Here is an 8,475-nt window from a genome sequence, read left to right on the forward strand (position 1 = left end):
CTCACTAACTAGCTGTGTATATTTGTCCTATATTCAAAGTAAAGTTAAAAATTAAAAGTCAAAAAATATTAAAATACTTACACTTGAATAATATCAACTTTGAGAAAAAGATTCATGAATTAAAAATTTGTTTCTTACATGGGCAGCTTTTACACGAGGTTCAACCCAGACATCTTCATCATTCGGGTTCTTTTTCTTTTTCAGATGCGTCTCTTCGAATAGTTCATCGTAAGGTATCGTCCTACCCTTTTCTTTTTCCTGCATATGAAAAAATAATCAATCTTCAAATAATTAAAAATTTAAATAGAAAAAAACAATTAAAACTGTAAAAGTTACATACCATTTTTTCCTCCACAACAATTACACTTTTGGCACCCGCAGTATGTAGGGACCCACCTTTGGATGATGCCTGGGCTTTCTTGCCTTTGTCTCTCAACAATAGGTATTCTTCACTATTCTAATAGCAAATATAATGTTTCCATATGGATTCACTTATCTAGTGAGGTCGTACCAAATTGGTTCGGGTATAATCCAACAGACCGTTAAATCTGGATCTACATCTTCTAAAAAGTTTTTCTTTATAAGATATGCATTCGCATCATCCCACCAGTAAAATTTCTACAATAAAAATAAAAATATAATATTCAATCTTTTGTTCTAACAATGTGTTAAGTAGTCGATAAGTTAAATCCTTACATGAAATTCTTGAAACATTCTTTCCCTGTCAATTTCTGGAAGCTTTTGCCAACTAGTCCAGTACTCGTTGAAGTTTCAGCAAATGCATTGTCTCACAGTTTGTCCAACTCCAGCATCTGACCTAAACCTACAACACAAGATAAAACAATAATTTCATAGAGCATAATATTGTAGTAATGAAAAAATAAATAATGTTATTATATTTAGAAATCTTACCCTGTCCCATATGGAATAAGATAACACCGCCCATAATTATCACTATCTCCGGGCCGCAGAGCAAGGGATGGCGGATAAACTGACGTGGACGGATTTGAAGCACCGAATGGAGTGCCGCCAAGATGAAGATCTGACAACCTAATAGAGCTAGCAGAATCGCAGTGTGAACCTGGGTGACTGCTATAGGAGGGTACTAATAATGGAAGATGTCTGGATATGCCAGCGGTCGTCTGATAGCACTGTGGTAGTTGTGGCACGGTGATAGGAGCAGAATGAGTCGGTTTAGACTTATGTAGTGGCTCCACATGCGTAGGATCCGGAATCGAATGCTGAGTTGACCTTGAAAATGAGGTTCGTATGTCACGTCAGCAAATCGACCCTCAGATACATGAATACATGTGAGTCATCTATAAAACGGAGGTTGTTTTTTCTTTTTGATTTTCGTAGGATCAACTTTTCCCTTACCTTTGTCACCTATACCTGACATCTAAATTATGTAAAGTTAACAAGTAGTTAGTTCCTACAAAATGAATATATAAGAAAACATTTCAAGTAACTAATTTCAAGTTACTAATTCACATTTCAAATCGCTCCAACAACACGAGATAGATAAGAATATTTTTATTACTATATAAATTATGGGAAAGTGAAAACAACAATTTTAAATAGTATATTACATATCAATCTTAAACAAGAAATATAAAGGTAAATATATAGTACAAAGAATAAAGACATCAATACATAATAAATATAACCTACACAACTAATCCTCCTCTTCTGAAGACTCTCCACTAAACCATTCGCCCTCTTCGGAAGTTTCCTCATCTCCTACCCATTCAGCCTCTTGTTCCGCAATACTAACTTCTTCAAATATATTTTTCGGGTGATTCAAACTCTCCACCAAGTCAACGTCCACTAGCTGGTGATCAATCTGTATTTAATTTTGATACACAGTCTCCAGCATATTCTCAACTTCCACCCATCCTATAGGCTTTGTTTTGATTACAGCCCACCAATTAGACATATCACTGTGCAACGAATAAAGAGCGTAATACACTTATTTAGAATTTTGCGCTAGAACAAATGGATCGTAAACAGCATACGATATTTTGTGCTTCACTTCAATGATGTTGTTCTCCTTATGTACTCTTGTACCTCTTGTGCTTGGATCAAACCACATACATCGAAAGAGGATAATTTTTTTTATTGGGAAATCAACATACTCTAGTTCTAAGAGCTCATGTATGATGCCAAAGTAAGTAACATCATTATTACCCTTAACTCAAACACCACTATTGTTTGTTTTCCTTGTTCTAGAGTATTGTTCAGTGGAAAATTTAATCCCATTTACTGTGTAATGGGACATTGCATGAGCTTCAACTAGACCAAAAGAAATATCTCTCAAGAGCTGATCATATGCAGCTGCATTTAGTGACCTAAAAATATTATACATATATATATTATATATATGTTAGTTAAGAAATGTGTAAATGTTTAAAATTTGTAGAAATATTAATACACTTACGAACCTCATATGTAAACCATGTTGAAAAGGATGCATACACCTGATTTTCGTGGAATTGAGTCTTAAATGAACTGAAGATCCAACATGCGAAACACAATTAGTTTCTTTAAGGGAATGAGTAAACAAATAAGATATGTTAAAATTTTAATCTCCTTACTTCAAAAAGGGCTCAACTTCTGGGAAATTCAGCAAGACATACAAAGTTGATGATTTGTGTTCCGTGGGAGTGAGTCAGCGACGTATGGTCTTTTTAACCTTACAACTAGATTGATTGAAGATTGATATCGATTGCAAATGAGGCTCATTCACATTGTCCTGATGACGATTCGGTCGGCTTCTTGAACAAGTAACTTCATCACGAAAGTAGTATAAACAAAATTGAGACATTTTTCTTGCAAGATATGCCTCAACTATAGAGGCTTCCACCCTATGTTTGTTTTTTGGACCCCTTTTAAATTTTTCAATTTCCCTGCACAATCTTAAGATTACATGTTTACTATATTAAAAAAAGATACGTATGAATTTAAATATGGTGCAATTGCTTACAATTCGAATGGATACATCCACCTAGTTTGAACTGGACCACCTAGCCGAGCTTCGCACACAAGGTAAATGGAAAGATGTTCCATCACATTGAAGAATGCTGGTGGAAAAATCTTCTCCAACTTGTTGGTGATAACAATAATATTACTTTCCATTCGCGCCAGATTTTCTTCTTTTAATATGGCGGCATATATGTCTTTGAAGAACAAACTGATCTCTACTATTGGTTTTCATATATTTTTAAGTAGACCAATAAATGCAATTGGAAGTAATTATTCCATGAAAATATGAAAATCATGGCTTTTCATTCCATGCAAGATTCCTTATGCCATATCAACCCTCTTTCCAAAATTTGAGGCATATTCATTGGGCATCTTCAAACTTTGGACCCACTCACATATTTGATACTTTTGGTCTAACTTAAATGTAAAACTAGCCTTGGGCTTAAGAACATTGCCATTGGGGCCCTCCTGTAAGTGTAATTCTCTGCGTTTGCAATATTCTGGTAAGTCAAGTCTGGCCTTAGGATTATCCTTTCTTTTGCCGGTGACATCCATAACTGTGTTGAACAAGTTGTCAAAATAGTTCTTCTTAGTATGCATGACATCAACATTATTTCTAAGTAAATTATCTGTCTAATATTCTAACTCCTAAAATATACTTTACTTAGTCTAGTTATACGAAACACCACATTCATCAAGCCTATACAATGGTTCCTCGCTGGCTTTAGGCAAATACTGAACAACCTCCCAGATGTCGTAACCAGACAGCCTTGGAGGTGGACCATTATGTTCCCTTCTATTCCTTCTGAATGCATTCTTAAGTCTCCTAAATTCATGATCAGGTGGCAAGAAACAATGATGACAATCAAACCATGAATTTTTCCTGCCATGTTCAATGTGAAAGATTTTGTTTTTTCCATGCAATATGGACAAGCCAGCTTTCCAGCTGTCATCCACCCATACAACACTCCATAAGCTGGAAAATTATTAACAGTCCACATTAGATATGCACGCAGATTAAAATTCTTTTTAAGTGAGATGTCCCAAGTTTCAACTCCCCTTATGCCATAAAATTTAAAGTTCATCGATCAAAGGTTGAAGTAGAAATCTATTCTGCTTTTTGGATTACGCGGGATAGGAACAACACATTTCAGAAATATATAAGGACTAGTCATCAACATTTCAGGAGAAAGATTATACGGGGTAATAAATACAGGCCAACATGAATATAGCGCAGCACCAACTAAAAAAGAAGAGAATCCATCCGCACATAATCCCAAATGAATATTTCGTGGCTCAGCTGCAAAATCTAGATAAGTTATATCAAAATGCTTTCAAGCCTGTCCATCATATGGATGACACATAACACCAGTGAGCCTTCTATTTTCACTGTGTCATCTCATATGAGGAGTTGAGCTATTTGAAGCATACAACCTCTTCAACCTTGGTATTAGAGGTAAATAATACATCGCGTTAATAACAATTTGATTTCACTATAACCACGCTTAATCGAGGGTGCTAACAAAACTTACAGGACTCTAGGTTAGCATCTTTCTTAAATTATAACATGCGGCCATTTTAACAATAATCAATTCTAACTGAGGAGACACCTAAATTTGACACCAATCTTTTTGCCTTATAGAAAGAATCAGGAACCTCCAAGCCGGGGTCAACTAACTCTTTAATAAGGTCTATCATTGAGTCCATTCCTCCTTCAGCAATATTTCAGTCAGATTTAATACTTAATAATCTAACAGCAACAGACAAACGAGAGTGCAAACACTCGTCAAACAAAGAATGACTAGCAACATGCAATTGTTCATAGAATTTTCCCGCTTCGCTATTAGGAACATATTCAACATTTTCCCTAAAGTCGCACCCGTTTTGCATCTCAAAAGCATCATGCACGATTTCTGTCATCCTAGTATCTTGATATTCATTATGCCTTGCAAACCTACTAGTTTTTCCAACAACAAAGTTATTTTGCCCAACATCACCATCAAAAGCACACAACCTTAAAAAGTCCTTGTGGAACCCCTTTCTATAAAGATGTTCCTTCACAACTTATTCTTTTAAAAGATTTATACACATCTAACACAAGGAAAACGAATAGCCCCAAAACTTAACCAAACATCAAGTGTCATAGCATATTCAACAAATCGTCTAGCACCTTCAACAAATTCCTCCCTAATACCCATTATATTATGTTCCGTTAATATATCCAGCTATAATCAGGTTCTATCTACGCAATCAACCAGATTCCACTAATTAGATTAAGTCACCAAGCATAACCACATTCAAAACAAAAAATTCATCTTTAAAGTCCCTACAGTTAATCATTTTCAACCTATCAAGTCACCAAACATAACCATATTCAAAACAAAAAGTTCAATTGTAAAGTACCTACACTTGATCATTTTCAACCTACCAAGTCACCAAGCATAACAACTATCAAAACAAAAAAAATACCTTAAAAGTCTGTACACTTAATCATTTTAGACCTACCAAGTCACCTAGCACAACCACATTCAAAACAAAAAATTCACCTTTAAAGTCCCTACACTTAATCATTTTCAACATACAAAGTCACCAAACATAATCACTTTCAACCTACCAAGTCACCTTTAAAGTCCCTACACTTAATCATTTTCAACCTACAAAGTAACCAAGCATAACTAAATTCAAAACAAAAAAGCACTTAAAAAGTCCCTACATTTGATCATTTTCAACCTACCAAGTCACCAAACATAACCACTTTCAACCTACCAAGTCACCTTTAAAGTCCCTACACTTAATCATTTTCAACCTACCAAGTCACCTTTAAAGTCCCTACACTTAATCATTTTCAACCTACCAAGTCACCAAACATAACCACTTTCAACCTACCAAATCACTTTTAAAGTTCCCACACTTAATCTTTTTCAACCTACCAAGTCACCAAACATAACCACTTTCAACCTACCAAGTCACCTTTAAAGTCCCTACACTTAATTATTTTCAACCTACCAAGTCACCAAACATAACCATATTCAAAATAAAAAAACACCCTTAAAGTCCCTGCACTTAATCATTTTCAACTTACCAAGTCACCAAACATAACCACTTTCAACCTACCAAGTCACTTTTAAAGTCCCTACACTTAATCATTTTCAACCTACCAAGTCACCAAACATAACCATATTCAAAACAGATAAACACCTTTAAAGTCCCTGCAATTATTCATTTTTAACCTATCAAGTCACTTTTAAAGTCCCTGCACTTTCAAAACCAAACCTTGAACTTTCATACCAAATGATACAATATCGAGTTCATAATACAAGAAACAAGCAACAACAAGACCAACAAGATGTCAACAACAATGCTAGTGAATCGAGCAAGGCCACACGCGGCTTCACTAGACTTTAATATAAACAATAACAAGAAGATAACAACAATGCTAGTGAATCGAAGAAGGCCACACACGGCTTCACTAGACTTCAATATGAACAATAACAAGACTTTGTTATAACAAAATAGAGAGAAATCAACTTACCTTTGCTTGGCTTAAATTAAAGTGAAAGAGATAAGCGGTCACCGGATCTAGATTCTGATGTGCTGGTAGCGCAAAGATACTAAATAAGGATCAAAAGAATAATTTTCAACCTGTCATTCCAAATAAAATATTTCAACTTTGAGTGATTTAACAAAACTCATATAAAAAACAACAAGCTAAAGTGCTAAACCATAAATTTAAATCAAGAATCTCAACAAATCACAACTAGAGATTCCAACTTTGAGGAATTTAAACCAATAATAACTTCAACACCACAAAATCCATATTAAAAGCTACAAGCTAAACCATAAAACTAAATCACACCAAAGATCAACTTTAAGGGATTTAGCAAAACCCATATTAAAAAAAACAAGCTAAACCATAAAAGGAATTCAAGAATCTTACAAAGTCACAATTAAAGATTCCAAGCACAAATTAATCACCTCATAAAGCACAAAAAAAACTACAACAAAATAAAACTAACCTACAAGTGAGCTAAAAAACTAGTTCAATTAAGCAAAAGAACTAGTTCAAACTAACCTAGTCTTCAAAAAGCACAAATTTTAAAAACAAAATAAAATTTAAGCTACAAGTGAGCTAGAAAAAACATCAAAAGAACCTCATACCTGAGCTGTCGTCTCCGAAGAAGCGCTGGAGTAGTCGCCGGAGATAAGTTTTCGGTATGTTTAGTTCAATTTTTGATGGTGTAGGTCGATTTTGTGTATGTGTTTCAATTAATGTGTATAGGTCGATTATTGTGTATGTAGGTCGGGTTGGGTCATGTGGAGGTGGGTCGAGTAGGTGGTCGGTTTCAAGAAATAATACAAAATATTTTAATTACTATAGTTAATAAATCAATTTAAAATTAATTAACTAATTAAAATTAATTTTTAATAAATTCTATAATATTTATAACAATAACACGAGTAGTATATTTTCTCAATCGTATAATAAAATCAATGAATTTTATAAATTACGATAAATTTTTTGTTAATTAGCTTTTATTTATATATATATATATATATATATATATATATAATTATATAATATCATAATTAAAAGCTAATTAACCAAAAGTTTATTGTAAATTTAAAATTCATTGATATATATACCTCATAATACAACGTGTTAATCAAATAAGTTATTGATTACTTGTCTTACGTTATTACAACTTCAACAATATACGGGGATCTACATTGACACTAAATAGTATATCTATTTCCTCAATAGTATGATATCAATGTATTATTCAAAATATTTTGATATATAGATTCAGTTATCGAGCTTTCGATTATTGCATAGGTCACTACACGAGATATATGTATATATACATATATTCAATTGTCTTTCAACTTTCAAATACGTACTATAAACATCACATACACGATTTCACTACTCCATAATAATATACAACGTAGTTCACATATACTCAGATACAAAATTTTTAAGTGAAAAAACTAAAATTCACTGCCAAAATACATGAGATATACGTATATATACATATATTCAATTGTCCACCAGCTTTTAAATACGTAATATAAACATCACATACACGATTTTAATATACTACCCCATAATAATATACAATGTATTTCACATATACTGATCAGATGAATTATCGGTTAGTTTATCTTATGTCATTAATGTACCTTCACTATATAATATGTATATACTATATATATATATATATATATATATATATATATATATATACCTATACATACACACACATGTACACATTATCGACTATATGAAGTTCTAAATATGTACTATATATATCACATACGTACACGAGTATATTATCCAATAATATAATGCAACCTGTTTCATATACATGCTCAGATGAGTAATCGATTAGTTATATTTGATTAGCTTCATATACGAGGTTTTGACTACATCGTTCATCAATTGATTACTACATGATATATATATATATATATATATATATATATATATATATA

The sequence above is a fragment of the Capsicum annuum genome, chromosome 9 (genome assembly GCF_002878395.1).
Source record: "Capsicum annuum cultivar UCD-10X-F1 chromosome 9, UCD10Xv1.1, whole genome shotgun sequence".
NCBI lineage: Eukaryota > Viridiplantae > Streptophyta > Magnoliopsida > Solanales > Solanaceae > Capsicum > Capsicum annuum.